General features: G+C 40.4%; 1 protein-coding gene across 1 annotated transcript in view; it reads right to left on the bottom strand.

The window, feature by feature from the left end:
* The window catches only part of ASPN (asporin), a 199,372-nt gene extending 175,161 nt beyond the window's left edge, over positions 1 to 24,211 (bottom strand). The window contains exon 1 of the mRNA XM_078661389.1: positions 23,956 to 24,211. The gene's annotated coding sequence lies outside the window, so the exon portion shown is untranslated. The remainder of the gene's footprint in view (positions 1 to 23,955) is intronic.
* Positions 24,212 to 24,463: the final 252 nt, after the last annotated feature.

The following is a 24,463-nucleotide window of genomic DNA, read 5'->3' as shown; positions in this document are numbered from 1 at the left end:
CAGGCACCTTGGGGTGCCGGCCACAGGGTGCAGGGATGAACTGCACCCCTGCTTTCAGCAATGCAAGCAGGCTTTCCGGTCCGAATCGGATATCAGCAATATTATTAGTTAATCTATGTACCCACACCAATATATATGCATCAACTCACCCATCCAGTCACAGTTAATAGCCATCTCTTCAATCATCCACCTACTCAAAATAACCAGCATCCATGCATATATCCATCCTCCCACAACCAGACATTAATTTATGAATTAATTACATAAAGTTATGCATCTACCCTCTACCCACACCGAAGCATTCATGTATGTATCCACTCATCCATAACTATGCATCCATCCATTCATACCCATTCACATGTATGCCCATATATAGGTTGTTGTCTGTACTTGTTTATGTGCTACATGGATATGGGTGTGTGTGCCTCTATATCTCATTATTTGCATTGTCTATGTATCTATCAATAGATTTCAGAAACGACACAACTCAATCAACATAATTCTAATAGCATCACATCGAGGGCCTCATTTACGAGGCCCTAGCTGCACTTTGGCACCGCCAGGGCATCACTTTTTTGATGCTCTGGTGGCGCAATGTCGGCAGCATATTTACAAGGCCACACAAAGCAACTTTACGTGGCTTTGCATGGCCTTCTAAATACGTGTCCCTTTCATGCAGAAGACTGAGTGAAAGGGGCATTCCATGGGTGTTGATGTGTGTGTTCCCACACAACACCAAAGGAACATTACGCATTGCCAGATTTATGAGGAATCATAAACCTTGGAATGCGTCAGATTCTAATGCCACCCCAGGAGTGGCGTTAGGGAGGCACAATGAGGAGAAATGTCCTTATTTCTCCTAGTTCTTTCCTCTTTTAATATATGCTACATTCTGCAGCACACATAGAAGGAGGAAATTGCCTCCATTGATTGATTTTGTGCAGAAAGGTGACATTTCCTGCACAAAATCAATCATCCCGGCAACGCAGGCATCCTTGCAACATGGCGCAAGGGTGTTTGTCTTGGCACTGGGCTGCTTTTTCAGCACAGGTGTCAGTACAGGAATGCACCCTATACTTGCAAATGGCGCATTCCTGTAATTTTAGAATGATGCAGCGTGGCACTGACACTGGCACAAATTGCTTGCGGCACTACGCTGCGATATTTCTAATGTAAATGAGGCCCATAGTTTTCTATAAAAGAGTGAAAGAATTATGTTGGCTTGACTGGTTATGACACCACAATATATTTAATTTCCACAAATCTTTTCTGACTTTAATTCTTCATTTAAAAATCCATTTACACACACCATTTATGTGTATATAAATACAACGAATATGTCATCATGTAACACGTATTTAAGGTTTCTAGGAGGCTCAAACTAACTGATTTATTACAATGTGTGTCATCAAATGTTCTAATATATATATATGCATTGCTTTTCGATGGTACTACTGACACCACTTATTCTTTGTTCTAATATTTAATTTTTAACCCACAAAACATTTTGTTATTGGTACCAGAGATGGCTCCTCCACTAAGGCGGAGGAGCATGACCCCTCAGTAAAAATAAAATGTTAATAACAATGTTATTATCATTTCATTTTTTCCTATTGGCTCCATAAAGGTGCAGGGGCGGGGCTGTGCTGCCCACAGTGCAGGGGGAGGAGTAGTAGGCACTCTCTTAAGTACGCATGAAGATTTGACCAGCTGTCTTGGGCCGGCCAAACCGCCATGTGCACTTTGCATGTTCCCCACTGGGCTGTATGTGTACAGTCTGAATGGAAAGCATGCACAGCCTCACAGCCACTGTCTGAGCACCGAACTATGGTGCTCAGACCAATCACAACGCTGCTGTTATGGTGACAGCAGCGTCGTGATTGGCTAGGGAATCTGGGTGCCTGGGTGCTTCCTGCTTTTTCGACCAAGGAGGACTGGGGAGAAGCGAGCACCAGGAAGGTAAGTATAATTTTCTTTTTTTTTTACACTTTTATTAATGATTTTTTTCACCCCACTCCCCGTTCTACCACTACGGCCCGGTAGTTGCTGATACTGAGTGGGACTTCAAAATCTCACCATCAAATGTGTCTTCAGGGCTTCAACTTTATGGTCATATTTAACCTAAGGCTTCACGTGATAGCTACAGATGCACAAGTAGTATACTGTCAAATGAATGATATTAAAATCAGATTAGTATGGATTATCTCGTCCTCTGTAGTTCCAGATTTGGCACACAGGTTGCAGACCCTGTGTTCTGACACTTCCTTATTTTTTATAATAGGATCTATCCGTTTACATTCTTATGTTTTGATAAGGCATTTAAGATGACACAAAATTGAGGTAGAATCTGGTCGTATCAGTAGAAATTTCCAGTGACTGTAATATGATCACTAATCCAGATTGATTCAATATGGTTGTCATTATTTTACATGATATTGTTGTTATGGTATATAGTCATTAATTGAAACTGGTGACATCATTTTCATATGCGAGTCTTAATTGGCATAATAAATATATTGATATTACCTTCAATAGATATTCCTAATTTCTTGGACAGGTCCCATCTGGGCTTTTAATGGAGCTGGGGAACCGGTGCAACTAAGTGACACACTTGTGGCCTGTGTGTGCACGCGAGGATGCATGTGTTTTCACGTGAACCTGTTTGTTTGTTGTCTGTGGGCATGTTTGCACATTTACTTGCGTGTCTACTGCCCTAGGTGAATTAATGTATTTGTTTGATATGCTTAACGTGTGTTGGACTATGTGTGCATCGAAGATCCTATGTGTGTTGCTCTGTGACTGCTTGCATGTATCTATGTTTGCTTTGTATGTGCACCTGTGTATTTTTATCTTGTATATGTACTGCACAATCGCAAAACATGTTGGGTTTGGCTGGGCTCATGAAGTTCTGAAAATCAGCTAATATTAATAGAAGTTGGCATAACGACTGTGCAGAAGTCCTTAAGATGTATGCTCTAAGAATGCCATTTATCCATTGCATCAAAATTAGCTCGATTTGCAGATGCAGAAGCTAAGCATTTTTGCATCTGCTGAAACCTTTCGGTAAAATGGCTAAGGCATGGGGCATTTTTGGAACAATTGACCCAACTGTGCCAGTGTTTGGGTCACCACTGTTATCGTAGCCCAATTGCATTTAAAGTATCATGAACAAAATGTATTACATTTCCATTTTTTGCACATGCCATATAATTTCCACTTAATTAAACCCATCGACTTTCCCACCATGAACAGATGCACATTTTGTTCAGACAGCTTTTGATTAGTGTTGGGCGTAATGTGGGTTTTTAATGACTGTCATTTGCGGCTGGTGTTTTGTAGTCTGCCCTCCCAAGAACCATTCTAACTTTAGTGGAGGGGGATCAGTTTCTGTGCAGGATGAGCTTCCTCTCTTCCCATCCATCTTGCTAGACTTTCTCACGCTGCAGCTCATGGGCTATAAATACAGTGTTCTTTTCAGCTATAGAGAGAGCCATTGATACCACAGACTGCTGCGGGCCATGCCTTCCTTTTGTTGTTACTAAAGAGGCTCATCCCCTGTAGTGACGGGTTCTGTATCTGAGGTTTGTTTACACGACAGCTTTTAGTAGACATTACAATCGCTGCCATGGAAAAAGACAGAGTCCAGTGTTTGTATGACGGGGTTATCCTGATCTGACATTGGACAGAGTTGTTTTGAACTCTTCCGGATGGGACCCGTCTCTTCACATAGGAGCCAATCACAAATTGTGCAGTTATGTCGGGGTGGTAACTCTGCACCCACAATTATATTTTTCTATTTTTCATAGGATATCACCGCGCCATTATCATGCATGATGTTTTGCCCTGTTATAGGGAGTAACAGGTGGGATACGAAATTGTTTGTATGTTTTCCCCGTTGCGGGCCATTTATTTGACATGAATTGCCCCTGTATTCGACAGATGGGACTGTGCCTGGGTTTTGAAGCTCTCGATAGTCACAAGTCGCCAGTGCTTGATTTGGGAAAGAAATAGTGCTGGTGGCTGCTGCCGGTGCAACTAAACGTCGGCATGCCGAATACCAAGTCTTAAACACACCTCATGCCTCTTTGATCCACTGCTAGACTCTCCATGCTTCTTTATCTCACTTTTGCATGTTATTTGCTTCCTCTGTTTGTGACAATTTTTCTGTCTCCTGACCAGCAAGCACTGGCACCGGGCAGCATAGCGGGCACCGGGCAATCCCCCGGTGGGCCGCACGGGTGGGGGGCAGTTTTGGGACCCTGAGGAACGTTTTTGCAGCATATTAGAAACATAGAGGTCATTTCAATCAATAAAATGACCACAAAACAACAAAAAGCCAATAAGCAGAATCAGAGTTATGAATTAAAAAAATGTAAGGTTCAAAATAGTGCCCAAAAACATTAAGTTCCAACTGGTCATCTGGTTGCACTAGACTGGGACAAAGTAAAAAGTTATGGTGGATTGGTGATGGAACACAGGTTGGATATAGGGACACAGGTTCCTCCCGGTGAAAAGTTTTACCTTGAGATGTAGGTTCCGGAATGGAAGTAAAAAATCCTCAGAGGGACAAGCCAATAGGCTGTGACTGAGGAGTGCTCCACGTCATTGATTAGCTGCTGGACGGGATCTCAGTGAAGCTGTTAATTTTTTACACAAGGGCTCCGAGAAGGTTAGTGTTAAGAACACGTGACATCAGATAAGTGCGAAGAAACTTTATTCATGTTTAACACCACCAACAGGTTCCAGTCAGCGGAAGGCAGCTGTGGAATGTTGACTCACAAACAGTGGACTGTCCTAAGGCAGAATAAGGCAGGGGAAAGGAGGGTCAAACCAAACAGATTACACCAGATCCATTTGAAGTTCCCGCCCAGAGAAGGCACTGCATCGGTCAGATACTGTTGCGCATTCACTTGGTGAAGCTTTCTACTTTTGGACTTAGTTGCATTTTTGAAACTCAGATTCTTCTAGTAAGCCAAGGCTGCAAGTTGTAGTCAAAGAGGGCTCCACAAGGCCAGATACCTACTCTGCAAAGAATGTAGCATAATCAGCATGAATCTTTGGCACAGCGGAGATGCACCTTCATTGTAGCGGCTTGGCAGGCTTGTCCTGTTCCCTTGTTGGTTCCCAGAGCAAAAAGCTGGCAATAATTTTCAAAGTCACAGGTTTCAGGAAACTTTAGGACACTAGTCAATGGTCCAGGACCATGGAGACAGCACTTGTGGGTCAAGACTAACTCCAGCATAAGCCAGCAGCACGGTCCAGGGCAGGACCAGTCGAAAATGGTGAGCTGGGTAATTGCAGGGAAACTTGTTGTGCCTCTGTAGTTGAAACAGGAGGCCAGCCAACTGACCAGTAGAGTCACCTCTGGGGTCCTCGGTGCAAGGCAAGCAGGCCCAGTCTTCCTCCAGGTTATTCCAACAGCAGGGCAGTCCATCTTCTGATCTTTACAGGTCCAGGAGTCTTTTGAGAGGTGTACTGGGGAGGCACTTTTATGCCTAATGCTAGCCGGTGGATGGGGTAAATCCTAGCTACTCATTAACCAATAAGGTTGAAGTTCCTGGGGCTGTCCCTAATCACGTTCGCTGAACTTCCTGGGTGTCTTACAGTAAACTATCTCACTATGCCCTTCATTACCTAATCCAACATGGCAGAACCCTTCTTCTCCTGGTCAGAGCTTCCAGTGCCCACCCAGAGATGTGACTAAGATAATGAGCAAACCTTCCCTTTAGTCGCTCCAACCCAGTTGTGGCGCAGCCCCCTCCCAATGAGTATGGAGCACAGCTGATTAGGAAGCCAAAGGGAGACTGGCCTAGGTGTGAGCTACATCTACCAGTGACAGGTAGCCATCCTTTGAAGCTCAGGCAGGGGCTGGGCACAACCCGCAAGCCATCCTGCTTAAGGAAGAAAAACACCTCTCCATCCCCAAGCCTTTTATCCACATTTTACGACAGGGCAGCCATTCACCAGTCAAGTGACACTGGACACTAGCAGAAAGGCACATTTATATCAGGCAGAAAAATACTTACAAAAGTTTCGTTTTCAAAACAGTAATTTAAAATCCGACTTTACCATTAAGTTTTAAATTACTATTAAAATAAGTCCTTGAATCATTTGACTAGCTACTCTCAAACCAAAACTAATCAATATAAGCTGTTATAATGTCCCGTTGGGGCAGCTAGCCTTGCTACAGTGAAAAATGACTTTGGATGTTTTTCACTTAAAGGACATGTAAAACTTAGAATTAAAATGTCCTACTGCCTACTTTTTAAATATCATCCACCCTGCCCTAAGGGAATCTACGGCCTACCTTGTGGGTGACTTATAAGTAATAACAAGGAAAGTTTAGGCTATTACAACAGTTTATTTTTCCAGGGCGAAATGGGAGTTTAAAACTGCATACTCAGAGTGCTGAGGCAGGCCTGGAGATATGTTTTATAGCGTTACTTTAAAGGGTGGTAAAATGAGTGCTGCAGCTCACTTATCACATTTAATTCACAGGCCCTAGGTAGTTGTAGTAGCATAGTCTAGGGAGTTACAGGTAAATGTATTGTGGCAGTCAGGTGTTGACCAATTTCAACATGTTGAGAGAGGAGAGCAGATGTACTTTACCACAGGTTAGCAATAGTACTGTCGCCAACACACATGGAAGCAACTTGTCATGACTTTGAAAGATTAATCGGTAAGTAAACAGACATCTTTCGTTGAGAGAGTTAAAAACATGTAAATGTAGTTTCCATATTAATGCATGCTCTTACCTATTCAAAAGTGGAGATGGGTTTGCAATAGGAATTCTAGGCAGCATCTTAAAATTAATATCATCCGGGCTATGTTTACAATCAGAAATTCACTGAAGAAAATTGCTCACTTTCTGGTATGGAAAACAGAATGGAGATTTCCCCTGGCAAGTCCCTTCCCCTCTCATCCCCTCCATTTTCCACTGTCATGAGTAAAACCACCCTCTCTACAGTAATTTTGTTAATGTTTGTGAAGGTGGCCGACTTGGGCTGTGGCTGGAATTCCGTGTATTTTGAAGCATATGTTCAGAAAAAGTCTTGCATACCGTTGCCAAATATATGCTTTCCAAGCTATGCAGACAATTCCAGCTACTGCAGTGGTCTGTAACATGTCTAAGCCAGCCAATGCCACCATAAAACAGATGGAAATTGGTCTGACTAGGGGGCGGCTTTAACTGTTTTTCAATTACAAATTATATTCTGGTTGCAAATCTCCTTGAAAACATGCAAACCTGTTTTTAAGTGTTGGCTGACAGTAGGGCATTCTACTAGGATGGTGATGCTAGATTTTGTGTTCAGTTTTCCTTCTAATATAATTAGCAGTGGCACGCAACACAACAGCATTTACTTACATCATTTAAACCCTGCTTTTAGCAGCCTGGAGAAGTATGCAAGACTTTATAAATGTCTGACCGCTGAATTTGTGAAAGAAGGCACTGTTCAGGGAAACAACAGCAAATAGACTGTAAGGCATAAATTAACGAATTCCTCATAGCCTTTGACAAAACCAGTGTTGGCAAAGTATTTGAGAGCTTGCGGTTTAGATACATTTTGATTTATCCCTAGTGCTGGAACATAAGGATTGCATAATTGATTTATCTTAATCATCTCAATCTGCCTCTATTCCCTCTCTTTATGCTTGCAGGCCTGGATCTCAACGGTTCAGTTAAATATAATCTGAGAACTTTATTACTTTTTGCATTTTTAAGCACTCACCACTGCACCCTCTTTTGGTCCATAGAGTTTGGCCGTTACGATTGTATGTGAAGGAGTTCTTAGACAGACCTAATCCACATGAAATTGACACAGTTGCCGTTTTCAGTAGAAATAACTATGACACAGGATGCGGTGAGAAAGGTGGTGCAACAATATCTGCTTCTAGCACACTATATAATGTTCTCTCTGTTTTGAGCTCAGATCTGTATTGGAAGGATTATCCTTACCTGGCCAATACACTGAAAGCATTTCCTGGTTGGGACATCAGGATTGAAGCTGTGTGTGCTCTGAAATCTATTGTTTCAGTATGGCTCAGCCTAAATGTATCTTCTCTTTGGGGTGGGTAACCTAAATTCACCCATTTAGAGAGCCAAGAGGGCCTGTAATACTTACGAGCTAACACTTATATTGCACTGGCCCAACATTCTGACACAATGACAACCAAATACATTATGAAGTGAATGCCCTGCTTTGTTACTAGTCCTCTTCCTCCCAAGCTGCTGTGCAGAGGTTGACTACTCGTCTCCAAGTCAGAAAAGAAGAAGCAACCATTAAGTTAAAATCAAATGAAGGTCAGAGATTGTGTAGAAGAAAGGAATCTGCATAGCTAATTCCCCCAGTAGGTCTGCTCCTGGCAGAGGTAGTGCTCTGCATTTTAGATAGCCTGCTGCTAGCTGAATTTTAAGCATTCGTTTAGATCACTTGGCTCCAGGAATTTCAAAAAGCTCATCTCACAGAGATACTCTGAGAGTACTGGGGTGTTTATGGGCTAAGTAACTTATACCTGGGCTCTCATGAATTTGTGGCAGATGTACCATTATTTAAGGGTAGTTTGGGGCATGGATCAAATACGTACTAGTGCATGGGCACATGAATAACACTATAAGAAGTCACACCTTTCAAATGAGCCATTGATGGCCTCACCAAATGAGCGCAGCTTTAGTGACAGTATTAAATAGTAAGAAGTTCAAGACACGTTTTGGTATATGCGGAGATCTCCAGTTTTCGACAGATCAGAAAACCACCTTATGAACTTAGAGCTTCAACTAACTGACTACCAGTTTCCTACAGATAGGCCTACATTCTCTCAGTTGTGATGAGCACCATTAAATGTCTGTGTTACAGATATGACATTTGTTCAGTTTCGGGTAAAGTAACTTAGCCCAATTTGAGCCTGCTCCTAAATGAATTGAAATGCTTCTTCTGTTTTTATTGGGTCTAGTATTCAACTTTGGCACTTCTTGCACAATTCTACACTCTATATACCTGTGAGAGAAGCTAAGAAATCTGCTTTCAGGGGGAAGATGTGGAGGACATACATTGATGAACCAATGTTTCAGGCATTGTGGCATACTGGGACTGCCATATAGACCAGCTTCAAAGGGCCAGTGTGTGTGAATCTTTTAGGCTTATGCACCGAGATGAGACCAAAAAACAGCCCACATATTGACCTTTTTAAACTAAACCATCGGGCAGTGCCAGACTGCCAGACCACCTGGAATGGCTGGGCAACACTGGACATTCTGTGTGAACCAGTCATTGAGACCAAGCCCTTGCTTCCAGCAGTATAGTTAGAAGCTCTCATACAGGCCTAAATCATGCCTCACGGCTAGTTGAAATTGTTTATTAAGTCTATGTCAGATATACTCCATAGCCAGTGTAAAACTGCCAAACTGGCAAATCACTTGGTAAAAGATGAGTGGAATGGCTGAGCAATAGACAAAAGAAGTCCCACTCCTTAGTGTATGTAAATGCCACCGGACTATAATCAAACTATAATAAAAACTAATAACAAGTGGCACATTCATGACACTTTAAGACATCCCTTAGAGATACCTCTTTTTGCCTTCAAGCAGGGTTGGAATCTGAGGTATAAGTAGCTCCACACCTAGATACTATTAAAGCAAGCATTCCCTTACTTTATTTAGAGCCATTTTGCTCCCAAAAAGCATTTTGAATGCAGCAATTGTCTAGTCTGTCAAGCACTTAAACATATGGAATTTGTTTTCGGCAACCACAAGATAAAATTAATTTTGTTCATCCAGTAATAAATGCTGGTGCCCTTGCGGGTTGATCTATACAGAAAAAGCAACATAGCAGGTATGCAACCATGAGGAGCATGGTCTTGACACCAACCAAGATGGCAGTGCTGCATTGAGCTCCTATTGACACTGAAGCCTTCAGCATTCATAAGATAGCTCCGGCGCTCACCTAGTAGAGGAGACCACCATGCATCCCCTCTTGAAGTACTGGTGAGTCGCTGGAGCCATTTGTAGGTTCCATTATCACCTCTTTCACGTGCAGCCATCCCCAGGGGATTCTGCCGCAAGTGAGAGCTCACAGTTTTGGAAAGGTCTAGGTGCGTTTCTTCACAGAACATTATATTCGGAGCTGTGGCATTCCCTTAATGATTCCATCAGTATAACTGCAGCATTCAGGAGGATTATTCAGCATAGCCCCTGCTGATTTTATACTTCTTAAGCTCTTTTGTATCTCCTCAGATAAATAGCAAGCAGTTAGATTTTTTTTCTTGTGTGCCAGCTTGTTGCCTCAATACCGTGTTTCCCTTTGTTTTCTTCAGCTGGTTTCTGGACCATCTTTTTGACTGTCAATTTCTAGTATGCTCTCATGTTTTCTACATACTTTTCCGAGCATTTTACCTTGTGTTTTTGGTTAATGATTCATTTTTCCTCGAGAATTGTCTTTTCATAGGACAGTAATTGACATTTTGTTTCAACGCTTTGTGCATTCATGATTCACTGAGTCATAGTGCCCAGATTACATGTATTCAACTTGTAACTAATACCTCAGTTGTATTTCTTCTCAAATCTTTTCCTCATGCGCTTATAGAAAGCCAGTCATTTCCAGGAACTTTCCTCCTATTTGTCTGGCCCTTTTATTATATATGGCGAACATCAGAAACCTCAAGTTTTCTGGTAAGATATGTATGACGCTAACTCTCAGTAGTCTGAGTCTCATTCAGGTACCATTCCTAAGGCTTCCTTTATAAGTGAAATGTCGTTAGGACCAAATAAAGGATCAAAACAAGATCCTCCATCATCAAGATATGGATGTGATTCTTGAAGAAATCCCTGTGTTAAAACCCATCATGGAAGAGACTACCAAAATTTTGCAACATTTGGACGATAAATGATCTTCTTTAGAATTGCGAGTTTTAATGGTAGTACAAAAAACAGAAAGTCTTCAGCTTTCGACATCGCGTATTTCTCATTTGGAGTCAGTAATCGTTTTCCTCAAAAACCACACAAAGGATCTTAATAATTGAAATCACAGGAACAACTTGTGCATGTATGGACTTACTGAAAACACTGTGGGCTCTGATCCGACTGCCTACTTTCAGGCTTTTCTGACAAAGAATCTTGATATGCCTACTACACCCCTCTAAACATACAAAGGGCACAGAGACTTGGTCCCAGAGTTTCTGCAACAACACAAGGAGTTGTATTATTCTTCCTGCAATATACAGAAAAAACATTTTTCTGGGCGGGCATAGACTGTTTTTCTCTCAGAGTGTGGCCAAAGCTCCTTAAGATCGCCAGAAACAATTTCTAGATATGCATCCTCAGTTGAGAGCTATGAATGCTAGATTTGGTCTAATTCACCCTTGCCAGGCAGGAAAAAACAACCACTTGCGAGGATCCAGCTGGAAGTAAGATATTTCTCCAGCAACTCAGAGCAGAATATATGGACACTTCAAAGTTTACTTACATTTCATCTTATTTCTTCTGCCTGTTTTCCTTTTAATAATTATTAAGTAATAGTTTCTCTTTTGTCTAATTGTTATAATGTTTTTTCTCTCACTAATTCACTCTATTATTCTGTAATGTAATTTTACTTATGATACAGCTATATGTCTTCATGTCTTGTTCCTGTAAGATCTCACATTTATGTGGTGTCTTCATCTAAGTCAAGGCTGCCCTGCCGTCCTCTGGAGTTCGAGTGTTATCACAGCCATCTTCCATTGCCACCCTCCCTCGCATTTTTGTGTTTTGTATGTATTTATTTCAGTCACCATTTGTATGACTTGTACTGTCTTTTTGTTTTCTATTTTACTATTCCTGTACTGATGTTTCTTTCTATGGTTCCACTCTGTACTTTCTTCTTCCCCGTCTCCTGTCCTATTACTCCTTTCTCCCTTCCTTTCCTTATTAAGCAAAACTTTTATTATCCCCAATATTTGATTAATTTATTTCTTAATCTTGCTACTGTGGACATATTTATTGTGCATCCTACTGTTCTAGTAAATAATTCCAGGATACCACATGGAATATTAAAGCGTTACACAAATCTATCAAGAAGTAAAGGGTGTTATCCCATTTAGTCAAATTAAACACAGGTATATAATCACTTCAGTAATAACTCTTTTCTGAACTCGAGGCTGCCAAGTTAAAAAGATGCTGAGTAGGTAAAGTGTTTGCTTCCCCAGCTTGGGGGAAGAAAAATGGAGTACTGATTCTTTGCCACAAAACGTTATGTTACAGTTGTTAGCCAAACATCTGATTCTGAAAGTCGGTGAATCATTGTTAAACTTCCCTTGTTGATAATATACCTTTAACTAGTTTACATGTATATGGCCTCATTTATGTTGACAATTTTGGACCAAGAGTTCTGATAAAATGCCTTTATGTGATGAGTATATTACATTTGGTGGTCACTGCAATCAAATTCATGATCCTATACTGGATAGAAATTCAACAGTCAAGTTTTCCATACTAAAATACACTCACAATTCAAATCCAGCCTCCAGCATAAATCATTAGTTGATATTTGATGGTTATGCCACCTGGATCTCCTGAATATACTCTTTATTTTGCCTGCACCACTTATAATCCTGCAGAGACTATCTGTTTCTCACTAAATCATTGGCCCAACATGTCCTTCAGTCTGAGATAGGATAATTTTTAATATTAGACCATGCACCAGTATAAACAGACCTTGAACTTATACATTTTTCAACACATGCAAGAAGATGGCGCTTTAACAATTTGCTACTTTTAGATACCAAATCCATGCCCCAATTTGAAGCTTTTGCTTCTGAATTTTTTGTGATTAACACTTCACCTTATTCTTCTTTTGCAATGGTTTGGGATTCCTTTAAAGCAGCAGCAAGAGGTTTTATAATAGATGTTGTCTCTGAAAAGAAAATACTATGTAAGGCCAATCCAACCAATTACTTGACACAATAAAAAAATTAGAAAATACCTACTATCACTCTGAAAATGAGCCCTCCCTAAAAATTTGTATTGATGCCAAAGTCACCTTTAATAGATTAACCAGGAATACCACTACATCTTACCTACTGAAGATCAGTGCATGTTATTATGGAGGCCAAAATAAAGTGGTAAAATTGCTTGCAAACTATTTTGAAATCATAAGAGGTAGAACCAGAAAAAATCTTTGTGAATCAGTACAGGGACTTCTCTCTTTAAGGATAAGGACATCTTAAAGGAATTTGTTACCTTTTATACAAATGTATATTCTCCAGAAGCACAGCCCTTGTAATCAGGACTGATCAAATACTTTTAAACCATTGCTTACCCTCCCTCACATCATATTGGTTTTGATCCACTAGGGTAGATATTTCACTCTCAGAAATCATGAATGCAGTTTCTATACCAGCCAGAGGGAAAGCCCCTGGACCTAATGGCTTTACTATTGATTTGTATATCCATTTTGCAAAACTTCTCCTTCCCAGCCTTTTATTTTTATTTTCCTCATTAACAGTATTTATCAAGGCTCCTTCAAGGATGCGATGATCTGCTTAATTATAAAAGATAATAAAGATCTATCACTGTGTAAGAATTACCGTTCCATCTCTTTAGCCAATACTGATTCCAACATTTTTGCACAGATTTTGGCATTCCGCATTGACCCTATTCTAGCTCATCTCATAGGCCCTGATCAGTCCAGTTTTGTTAAGGGTTGATTGGCCTCTGGCGAAGCGTGAGTCATTTTTATTGTCCTAAGCAAGACCTCTACATGAGCTGCTATTGCTTTGGACACAGAAAAAGGTTTTAGCGGGAATGGTTGGAATCTTATGTTTCAGTCATTAAAATGGATTGCTTTCTCACCCAAATTGATTGCTTTAGTTTCCTTCTTGTACACTGGCCCCAAAGCTGCAACTTGTGTTAATGGTATGCTCTCAGACTATTTTCCATTGTTCAGATGGGTACACCAAGGTTGTCTATTATAAACGTTTTTGTTTATTATTGCACATGAACCCTTTCTGGCAAAAATGAGACATGATGCACATATTTTAGGTTTTTGAAATTGGATCTCATCAAATTAAAATTCCAGTTTACGCTCCAACCTAACAGCCTCCCTTCCTCCTTTTCTCCAATAAGTTACCACGATTTCCTTCTTATCTGCTTAATACTAATAAAGGTGAAGTATAACCTTTAAATGTTTTATGTAATAAGCAAGATTTGGAACACGCTGGTTTTGCTTGGCAACCCTCCAAAGTAAAATATCTAGGATTATGGTTTTCACAGACAATAAAAGAAACTTTAACATTTAGTTATTTAATTTTGATTACATTATCTAAACACTAAGGGCCAGAAGTAGGAAGGCAAATATCGGTCGGTAACGGCTGATTTCGGCCATTACCGACCGGTATTTGGAGATTGGGATGTAGGGGCATGTTAAAATACAGATTCGGTAATTTTACCAAATCGGTAAAATACCGAATCAGTATAATTACAGAATCTGTATTTTGACATGTAGGTAGCACTGTAATCAGTGCTACAGGGGTTTAGGAGTTCTTAATTTACCACCAACTAGAAGTTGGTTGTAAACAATGAAAAGCCTTTAAAAAGCATTTATTTTGCTTTTCAAACAGTGCCATGTTGCAGACATACATGCCCTAAGGGCATGTATGTCTGCAACATATGCACCCATGCACAATTGAGGGGTGCGACAGGGTGTCAAAGTGATACCCTGCCACCCTTCAATGTTTCCAACAATTACCGATTCGCTGAATACCGATTCGGTAATTACCGATTCATACCGATTCGGTAATTAAATCGGTAAAATTACCTACATCCTGATTGCCAGTTCTTAAATACCGAATTGGTATGATTCGGTATTTAAGAATCGGTAATCTGGGATTACCTACATCTGGCCCTAAATGATAATATTGCTCCCTGGCACCCACTCTTTCTTTCTAGTTGGGGCAGAATCGATTCTATTAAAATGATACTTACTCCCTTGATATTATATGTTTTTGCTATGATTCTTGTTCACATCCGAAGTTATTATTTAAAAAAAATTGCCTCTCTCTTATCAACATGTCTCTGGAAAGACAAATCTCCACGGTTATCTTCGTTACGAAAGGATAAATCTAATGGAGGTCTTAAGTTCCTGGATTTAAAAAAATACCATTTCGCTTTCTCTATAAAACAAGCTGCCTAATGACTCTCCTCCTAGCTATTTGTGCACCCACCTTTGTGGCTACAGTCAGAGAAATCTCTTATCACCCCTTTTGAATATAAGGGAATTCTTGCTTTCGCAACAAATATTTCTCTATTTCCCATTCCTGTAAACTCCTATCACCTCTTCTACCATCATCATACCCCTAGGTTGTTACCTATCAACAACAACCCATTTGGCAAAATAAATTACTATGCATTAAGAATTGTTCTATTTATTGGAAGGCTTGGCAAGCCAAAGGTTTCTCTTGGATAAAGCAACTTCTTACAAATGGCCAACTTGTGTCCTTCTCTGATATACAAATAAAATTCTCTCTGCCATCCACATCCAGAACACAGTATGAATTTTTATGCACCTCCCATATTCAATATGTTTCCACATTGCCATCTACATCCTCTCTCCCTTCCTAGTATTTCCATTGAATGCACCTCTGTGTTGCTACTAAGGTGTTAAAACCCATTTGAGGTATCCAAGTGCTGCAGGTACCTTGAAAGGCAGGCTATGGATGAGAGAATGTACAAGATTAGGAAGTGGCTCGGTGAGTAATAAGTAAATTTAATTTAAGATGTTTCTGCCTCCCTGAAATCTTTGTCTGAGAAGATGGACATCTCAATTTCTATGATGCTAAACATGGTGGGCTCTCAAGAAAAACCCACTTGAAAGGTTTGTCACTAGCGGCCACATGCATCAATCTTCCCATTTGTGAATTCTTAATTGCGAAAATTAAGGAATCGCAATTAAGAATTCGCAAACGGCTATGCATTAAAAATTTGCCATTTTTTTTGCGATTCCTTATTTTTCCTTAATTGCGATTCACAATTTGCGAATCGCAATTAAGGAATCCCTTTCCATTGTTTCCTATGGGCCTAGAGGCCTTTGGGAAAGGGCTAATCCCCGAGTGCCAGGACTGATTTACACAGTTTGGTCAGATGATACTGCAGAATGTAGAGACATTATTGAATACTTCAGCTACCCTGCCATTTGTATGAAATTAACAACAAGATTATATTATTCACCTGTTAAAGCACCCTATATGATATTTTTCCTAAGTCCCCAACATAAAAGCAAACTCCTACATCTCATCTGGCCTGATTGATTTAAGACAACATGGTGCAGGATAGTTGATGTTATAGAACTGCTGGCTAAGGCACGCTGGCGGCAGATGGGGGTTTGGCCAGGGTTCATGAGAGGCCATATATTCATATATTTTCTGGAATTATGTGTAATATGGGGGTATTTCCATATATCACGGGTAAAAGGGGCTTACAACAAAAATAAAGATGTTATTACAAAAGGTGAATTACTTATACTTAGTGATAATGTGAATATTTTCTCTTAACTTTAAAATTATTTGTTTTCTATAATGACATATGGGAGAACTTCCTCTCAGTGAAAAACTAACTGTATGTATTCCACAATTTCAAAATAGTCCAGCCTAGCTATGTCAATAATTTGAGGAAGTAGCAATTTCACAAAGTCACTTCCTGAGAGAGTTTTAGGAGAGAGCTAAGGTTTGATGTGATATATTTGAACTACCACAATATCTACACTTGTAGAGCAGCAAACATCTCTTTAAAGTGACAATGGTATAATTCAGAAGTTCGACTAAGAGTAGGATTAAACTCAATGATTTTAATGAGGATTTAACAAAACACACACACATTTCAAAACAGGCCAAGAATTGAATAGAATAGGATAGTGTCAACAATAAGCAAAGTTAAAAAATATTAGGAATACATTAACTAGAAAAGGGTACTTTTACAAATAGGCAATAATAATTCAATATGCTAAAATAGGAATATATGGGAACAGACTTTTGTGAAGTAAATAACGTCTAACAAAAATAGTGTTTACAAAAATATCTACCATAGGATTTAATAAGAGAAAATCTACACCCATTGAAGCAATATTTTTGTAAACAACTTTTAGGCACACTATATCCATGTCAGGCAATATGTATTTTATTCTGATATCCAATGGAACAACGAGTAACAATTTCCACTTAATCTGGGGTTTGACAATAGAAATAAAGAATATTACAGGATCCCATTAAAGTTTATAGTATAGAAAATGTTTCAAACACATTTCTGAACTTATTAAGTAGAACAAGTAGTCCAGCATGTCACACAAGCAAAACATTGAAAAGCCACATCCCGACTTTGCCTTCTCAAAATCACCAACAATCCAATGCAAACCATACATACCCTCTGGGCTGCAACAAACACTTTGCCATCCCTAACTCCCTGCTCTGCTTTGTACCTTCACATACGTTTCCATAGACAAGCTAATGCTTAAATTCATCTCCCATCTTATCAACTGCAAGTCCGAAGCCAACATCCTTCTAAACAGTTTCAATTTTTTTTGAGAAAGCTATATAAGCATCAAAGCCCCAATCACAGCCCACAAGTGAAAGCCAAAGCCTTCAGCATCCTGGTAACCTGGTATCCTGGTATTCTACAGACCTTGCTGACAATAAACAATCCATCCACAGAAGTAAAAAAAGTGGAAGAAAACAGAACTCACAAAGACTTCTTAATACTGAAATCCCTTCTTACAACACATAAACAGCTCATCATGTCTGCCAAAGCAAATTGCTATACCAACACCATCAATGTAGCCACCAACAGAAGCAGAATGTTATTCAAGACAATCAAGCACTACATCACCCCCCTGCCTAGCCCACCTATTCCTCACGCCACAGAAAAGGGATATGCCATCAACATCTTCTTTAGTGAAAAAAGACAGACACTTCAACAGCACACCAACAACACCAAGCCTTCTTCAATTCTTACATCCATTGCTTCCTATAGAATCCCGCAATGATCAACCTTCTCCCCTCGATGTTACTGTTATACTCATCTGCTTCAAAGCCACTTCTTATGAAGATGATGTCTTGCTATCTTCCTTCCACAAAGCTCTCTCTGGGGGACACTCTCTTACCAATACTTACCATTGTCAGTGCCTCCCTTACTCTAGGCATCTTCCCAAAAGATCTGCAGACAGGCAAGATCCTGCCTCTCCTAAAGAAAACTACACTACACCTGGATTACCTAACCAACTACTGGCTACATTCATGGCAAGATCATTAAAAAAGCAGTCTATGTTCAACTCCAAGATCCCATTAATGCTAACCATCACCTGCATGACTACCAGTTTGGCTTCAGATCATGCTGCCACAAGAAGACTGCTTCCTTGCACATTATAGATGATGACCTCTTGACCACAAATGAAGGTGACCCCTGCCGTCTTTCCTCTTGCCTGGCTTTGACACAGTTGAGCATCACTTTCTCATATGCACACTAGAGTCTTGAATGGGATTTGCCAGCAATGCCATTCACTAGTTCTCCTACATTTCCAACCAACACCGGTTTGTTGAGATAGGCACTTCCAGGACAGAAAAGAGCCTTATCAACTGTCTCCTGTCAATTTCAACCTTTACCGTGAGCCACTTGATGCTCTACTCACACATAACAACATCAAGATTCACCAATATGCCAATGTCACACAACTCTACTTGCTTCAGACATCCAATGCCTGAAACACTGCTTGCCCATAATCCAGATCGGGATGTCAAGTTCCTATCTGAAGCTCAAACCAACCAAGACAGAAAAACCTGAATTTTCAACAACAGCATACAAGATACAGCCAAGTCACTTGGATTCAACCTAAACACCATCCTCACCCGCAAAGAACACATTGGGAAAAAAGGAGGCCTGGTACGAGCTCTCTCTTCTAAAGAAACTTAAAATGTTTTGTCAAGAAAGCAGATTCAGAAATCCTGTTTAATCCCTCATATCCCTGCTTCTGGATGTGGTAGTGTTCTATTCCATGACTTCCCAGACTCCACACTGACACCCCTTAGGGACATCCTACATTCCTCAGCACATCTCATCCAGAGCTTAAAGAAATATGATCACATCACCCTCATACTGATGGAACTCCATTAGCTCCCCTTGACAGCCTGCATCATCTTCAAAACTAGCTGCATCATTTACAAAGCCATTACAAACAGCACCCCTGCTTATATTGGAGTCTAGTTGTTCTCGGCACACCTTCAGCCAGGACATCATTTGACTGCAGACTAAGAATTGTAAAACATTTTAAATGAGGCAACAGGCCTTTTCCACCTATGCACCCAGGATCTGGAACAACATTCAAATATCCATCAGGATCATCCCAGAGCAGGTTCAAATTAGGAATGAGATGAAGACTCACCTCTTTAAGAAACACTACTTCATAATGCAGTAACCGTCTGCAACCCAACTTCATATCCTATTACTTGTTGACTTTATGCTTGTCATTGACCATGTACAAGGCTCTGCTACCATTTGACTAGATTCAGCTATAGAAATACCATATACATGGCGTTTTTAAGTTGCCAACTTTTTATCTGAGGATCCTTCACTCTAGCAGGAGCTAAACAAAGGCTGGTGCCTGACGAGACCTTAATCTGCAGCTTTGCTTGGTATGGTTCTCTGTGATACACCTTGTGGTTGTAGAAAATACACTGTGTGGCATTACCGAAGATTGAGTCAGGCAATAAGTTGCATAGATTGATACAGAAGTGAATTTTGGTCAATTGCTTATTGAACACTTAAAGGCATTGGAGTAGTTACTGCCTGCAATGGCTTAGACTGAACTCAATGAGGTGACCTTGGCTATCTCGAGCAATTCATGTGGATATTAATAATGCCAATGAATATACAATGAGGATTTCAGTTGAGAATGTCTTTTGTCAATAGTTTTCTTAGAGGTGTTAATACCTACTGCAGCCATTTTTCGTCCCACCTCTACTCATCTAGTAATACAAAAAGATGAAGTAAAACTACAGTTTTCATCGGCTGTCAAACATAAAACAAATTATCTTTAAATTACTAAATCCCATACTAGAGTTTTCCCTAGGATTTGCAGCAATTGTTTCTAACTGTTGTCTCTCTTAGTTTCTTGGCCAGCGCAAGCCTGCTAGGCACATCCCTTCTAATGATAACCAATGAATTTGACTTACTAAAACTTCACCACCACCTCAAATGATAGAGGCTTTAGTTCCACACAGTTACCCAGCTTCTCTTTCTTCAGGCTGCCACTAAATTTCTACCAGGCTGCCACATAATTTCTAACAGATAGACCTGACCCAGAACTCCTCATAACACTGAAAAAAATGGTTGAACCACTTCTTTTGAACACCCCAAAGGACATGCTCATCATTCCATGGAGGCCTTCTTCCTAAAACTTACAAGGATTCTTGTGGGGTGGGTGATAGTAGTTCTCCAACAAGAGTCGAAGTTCATGGGCCATAAGTGGCTCCTTTATCAAGAAAAAGTTTCTGATTCACATGGGCTTCAAGACAGCAAAATACAATTGAATGAGAAATTTCCCTGAAAAGGGTAGGTAAACAGAGAGCTTCATTTATTTTCCCAAAACTGCCTTCCTCTAAACTAGTAGTCAGCCGCGGCCCATGGAGGGCGTTGCGGTGGGGCAGAGAGGCGGGGCGGGGGAGGGGCGCTCCCGAATTTCGTAGCGTGCCCTGCATCGCAAAATGCGACGCAGCGCGCGCTACGAAATTCGTTTTATTAATTACATTGTTTACTTACCTCCAATTATCCATATTCCGGTTTTTAGCACCCCCCCACACCGCCTCTCTGCCCCACCGCAACTCCCTCCATAGGCCGCGGCTGCTAGTAGTTTACCTACCTGGTGGGAGTATTGGCACTGCTGCATACACTCTCGGCAACAGAACTGCCTCTCTGCCCATCCTCTTTTCGCAAGTCAGGATGAGAAGTCTTGTCTAATTGGGGTAACATTCGGGTGGGGGATAATTTTCCTATAAGGCTGAAATACATTTTAGGAAGTTTAGCAAAAAGCTGATGTTCCTCCTTCTACTAAGACAAAGACCTGGGACTTTTCAGTTAACTGGAGAATGTAGCATTGATGTGTGACTAGTGATCACCAAAGCAAGATTTCAGTGAAGAAGAAATGCCTACTGACCGGGGAAATTTAAGTCTCTTTTTCCACCCCGCACCCATTGTGTGAATTTAATCCCAGTCCTATAGTTTCTGGTAACAATTTATTTGTATTTTGATTTGCTATACAACCGTTCTGCTGGTGCTTCCTTGGGCAGGGTAGCTTTCTAAAAATCAGACCCTACATTTATCATGCATTTAACCAATTTTTTCTGGGGAAAATATGCACTATTGGTGAGTATTCAAGTAGTCCATTTGAGCCCATACAGCAACAGATCAATGGATGGATTCTGTGATTTCACTTCATTCAGTTTATTAGGGTCCATATTCTTCCCACAACAGATGCCATGGTGTGGAGCACTCGCATCAACTAAGAAAACATCTAACCAATTTGGTACAGGCCACCCCCTAAAAAAAGCAAATTCTTTAAAACTGACATACTCACCATACAGACCACACACTTACACAAAACAAAACCAGGCTCCTATCTGCTATGGAAACATCTGGAGATGTATGCATTATGTTACCGAAAAGTGCTGCATTGCCACATGAATAGGCAGATTATGCACTATGCAGCGGGTAATTGACAATAAGAGCAATACCAACATGCTGAAGGTAGCAATAGTGGACACGTGTTTAGACTGTACCCTTTGTGATAGGATTTAATCGCTCACTGTTTCCAGATGTGGATAACAGATGTAGGTGTGGTCTACCATATCCACAAACGCAACCACTTCTGTGTTGAATAAAGGAGGACTCTGAATGTGAGCCAGGTATGCCTTTGGATCCTGGTAATGTTCCAATGAAAGCGGCAACACCGGTAATTGTTGCGAAACCTTATATTGAAGTAAAGCGTATTTGGTAATTACGACACTTCGCTCATTACACAGGCTGACAAATCAAGAGAAGAAAAAAAAAGCTTTTCTGAAACGTGTTCATTCAAGTCATACTATCAGTGATATACAATAAATATGTATCTTGTACTGAATTTCGTTGGGATCTCAGTTCACTGTGTCTCTCCGTTCTCCATGAAAGTCAATGCTTGGAAACACTACTAATTCAAATGTAATGTTCGATGCATTTGAAATCCTTTCGCCTGTCCACTTGTTGTGTTTGTCGATGCTAAAGTGAATAGAATTGCCTATAATTCATTCATCCATTCTAATCCTTTTTTTCAAGTGTGCTGTTTTTAGCATACTCAATGTAAAATAGTTTAATCCACTCGGAAATGACAACCTGAGATTCTAACGTGAACTGAACCTCCAACTATTCTCTTCAGCCATGAACTAAGAACAACATGCTTGATGGCTTCCATCCAACCATCATCTTCGTGCTCTGCTACCGCAATCAACCAGCTGCAGTGCTTAGAAGAGGATGTGAAGCGGATTGAGCGCTATATGGAAGCTCAGCATAAAATTAAATGCATTCAACTATAATGGAAATGCAGTGCACACATCTGTTGCAGTATCCGCAGTGCAAAGAGTACCCCAGAGAGCGAAACTTGTTGAGGCAGCAGACAGCATACTTCTCACCTCCTTTGAACCCATGCTTTGGGCATTTTAAATCAATAAGATTAAAAATGTACTTGATAGTAAAAATACCACGTGCTTGGTGGAGGAACATTTCGTTCTTGTACATCTTTGCCCGGAAAGCTAAATACTCACCACCCAGCATTTCTTTTGGCATGTATCTAATTAAAATGTGTAACTTGCTGTTGCACTGGCCCATCCTTGCTGCCAAATCTTTCATCTCCAATTACATCTAAAATTAGAAATCTAGACAGCAAGCACTGCTTCTTTAAAATATATTGCACAAGTCTGGAGGGGGCATTCACATCCGAAGGGGCTAGGTGTCTCAAGAGTGAGAACGGAGGCTTGAGGGCAGAGCACTTCAGTTGGATTAGAAAAGTGCTTGCTGTGCTGTGTTCCTCTTTGTGTCTGCCTCGGAGCTCCAAGGGTACCCAGTTTTAAGTATTCATGGTAATGTCTTGGCAGTCACAGTCTACTGTGCAGACTGCACTCATTAGTTTGATACTGTCTCAGAGACAAACTTCATTCACCCATTTGTGAAAATAACATTATTCAACTGTTGATTTGCATGCTTAATAAGTTCTGAGTGGGTGCTGATTTCTGACTACTTTAAGTTGTAGAAGAAACATTAAGTCCTGTAATAATTAAAATCCGATGCAAGAATGAATATTTTTTTCTTTCTACGTTTGTAAATATAGTTAATGGAAAAGTGGGTAACAGAAATTAATCAATGAGAATATGACACAGCGTGGCTGCTCTTTCTTTCAGTATATTGCACATCACCCGTCCATGCAGAAACAGAATAAATTCAACAGCTAGGTTAAAATACATTTTTAAAATGAGGGTCAACTTAGTCGATGGTAATTGCAAAATAATTTATAATAAAGCGACCTCACACTCTTTGTAGTGTCTTAAATAAAGCAGTAAACGTTTCCATCGTCTACTCAGCAACCCCTTAGAGCTATGTTTCAGGGCTGAAGTTAATCTCTGCAAAATGGATAAAAATGTAAAAACGAATCCTGTTTAAATTAAAAAAAAATCAATTGAGTGAAATATTCACATGCAAGAGCTAGCAAAATGACTGAAATACTCACATGTAGGTGGGGGCACATTTCAAGGAAAATGGCAATAAATATTGTGAAATTTAGAGATACAAGTGAGAGACAATTAGCAAATAAAATGTGCTATAATAAAAAAAAAAGAAAAAAACCCTGCTATTATCAGTTTTTGCAAGAGTTTGTTGGCCAGTTCTTGGCACCATAAAAGTTATGAAACTCATTAACATACCTTACAGCTCAGTTGAATCCGCTCAACTGTTGTTATCCACCTCAGAGGTTTTGTTCCAAGATGCTGCAGCAAAATAAAAGTAGATGCCCTGCTCTGAGAGGCAAAAAGCACACGGTTGCTTCCCAGCGGAGAAGTGCCTGACCCTGCTGCTGTCAGTGCCGAGGACACACGAGTAAACTGCTCTTCGGATTATCCTCTTTTAGAAATGAAGTCAGACATTACAAAGACTTGTTACGGCTCATGTGGTTTTCATCACTGGCTGTATAACAGCCAAAACCTCAAGCCTAGCTGCAGCCGTCTAGTAGGAAACCTTTCCAAAGCTGGTATTTAATAACCAGTGACACCTGGCCATTCAGAGAGCAGGGAAGCGAGTCTGATGGGCGAGGAAACCAGTTCAGAGACATCTGCATTTTACTGTAGCATGTTATCCTTTCGGGACTCAGTTTAATAGGGGTCTAGTGCACACTTTGTCTGCCTCATAGAACTCTGGGGGGAAGCTGATCAGAGT

The sequence above is a fragment of the Lissotriton helveticus genome, chromosome 9 (genome assembly GCF_964261635.1).
Source record: "Lissotriton helveticus chromosome 9, aLisHel1.1, whole genome shotgun sequence".
Taxonomy (NCBI): domain Eukaryota; kingdom Metazoa; phylum Chordata; class Amphibia; order Caudata; family Salamandridae; genus Lissotriton; species Lissotriton helveticus.
Note: the sequence above shows the minus strand (reverse complement) of the source record. Positions and strands in the feature narration are given on the sequence as shown.